This window comes from Poecilia formosa, unplaced genomic scaffold (genome assembly GCF_000485575.1).
Source record: "Poecilia formosa unplaced genomic scaffold, Poecilia_formosa-5.1.2 Scaffold400, whole genome shotgun sequence".
Lineage (NCBI taxonomy): Eukaryota > Metazoa > Chordata > Actinopteri > Cyprinodontiformes > Poeciliidae > Poecilia > Poecilia formosa.
In genome coordinates this window covers 103600-105312 of record NW_006800339.1, presented here as the reverse complement: position 1 = coordinate 105312, position 1713 = coordinate 103600, and the positions used below count along the sequence as shown (strand labels likewise).

Below are 1713 nucleotides of genomic sequence, written 5' to 3'. Positions count from 1 at the left end.
GTCAAAGTATTAAGTTCTGTGCTGAACATATATATCTGCAGTCTTGACTTGAAGCAGCCCAGGTCAGAGGTCAGTCTTATTTCAGCCCAAAGTTTATTTCAGAGTCAAGGAGCTGCCACAAAGAAGGATCAATTGACCCAGTGCTTATATTTAGACCTGGGCTCTTCCAAAAGGCCCTGATTTGAGGACCTAATGTCCTCAATGCACACAAACAGTTAAAAGATCAGATAAATAGGATGGGGTCAGACCATAAGAGCTATAAAAACTAACATTAAAAGTTTTGAATCCTAGCCAGCTGTCCACACCCACTAACATCTACAACAACTCTTTGAACAATCTTGGGTAAAATGAGTTAAAACAAAATGTAATTTCCGTGTTGCAATTCATAAAGCATTTTTGAATTTAATTTGAATTTCCAACAGCACGTAAAGGCAGCTTCCAGCTCGCACTGACGTCAGGTCGTTCTAACGGTTATGGCGGCCAACAAAGGATCAGGATGCCGCGATGATAATCAGTGTGTTGTAAAACTGCGAGTGACTTTTAAAGACTGAAACAAAGATCCCTACTATAAAAAAATACACCTCGGCATTTCAGACAGAACTGGCGGGTTTCTGCTGGGTTTCAGCCATATTCAGAGACAGCTCTGTGTACGTCAGTTGCCAGGCAACGGCTGGAGACGCTTTCTATCCAAACCTTGAATTTTTCTTTTGGTGGCGAAAACCTGTTCGTGAAGCAATGTCTACTGAAAAACAGGCAGTTGGAAGAGAAGCTGACGATCTTCCGGTGAAACAACTAGCAACAGACTTATCGGATGATTTAAAAATGTCATCCGAGTTCGGATCTCTAGTGAAAGTAGCCTGGATGCTGCTCGATAAGTTTTCATCTGACTGCCGATGTGTGGACGAGTTCATAGAGGATGTTTCCACGGATTTACAGGTGGTACATAAATGTAAAGTCACACTAATGCTAGAGATTATTACTACGACGGCGTATTAGAGCCATTGTAGATAGAAAAGAGTAGCACATTTCCATTAAAAAATCAGAAATTTTGAGATTAATCTTAGAAATTTTCGAGAAAAATAATCTTGGAAATTCTCAAAAGTCGAACATTTTCAACTTTTGACACTCAGAAATGTCCAGATTTTTTGTAGAAAATCTTTCATTTTAATCTCAAAATTTCTGAGTTTTCTTTTATATTATGTATATATATATATATAAAAAATTTTGACTTTTCAAACTCAGAAATTTCCAAGTTTTTTCTAGAAGATTTCTACTATTTTTTGTTGGAAATTTTCTTCTTTTTTCCATCTTTTATCTGTTGCAGAGCTTTGATCCTCTGGAGAGGAAATTTATCCTGGACGTTTTTTCTGGATGTGTTGAGTATGAAAAGCTGCTCGATATTGTTGTCAATACTTTCTATGGTCAGCATAGAAAGTGGTTGTGCAAAAGTGATCGTAACCAGTTCATCGGTAAGTAAACCTTAATATCATCCAGTGGTGACACTAATGGGGGGTCCAGGGGCCAAGGCCCCCCCTTCAAAAATGTTGGCCACCCCACTGGCCACATGTAGTTATTCTTTTTTCAATCAAGAATGATTGAAAAAATCATTCTTGATTGAAAAAACAAGAATGATTTTTCTTGATTGAAAATCAAGAAAAATCATTCTTTTTTTCTGACCTTTTTTTCTGAGGTCAGAAAAAAAGGTCAGAAAAA

General features: G+C 37.5%; 1 long non-coding RNA gene across 1 annotated transcript; it reads left to right on the top strand.

Annotated features, from left to right (window-relative positions):
• Positions 1-444: 444 nt before the first annotated feature.
• LOC107833513 (uncharacterized) lies at positions 445-1384 on the top strand. Its single transcript, XR_001659259.1, has 2 exons — positions 445-936; positions 1325-1384. It is a non-coding gene; the product is annotated as an uncharacterized LOC107833513 (long non-coding RNA).
• The last annotated feature ends 329 nt before the right edge of the window (positions 1385-1713 follow it).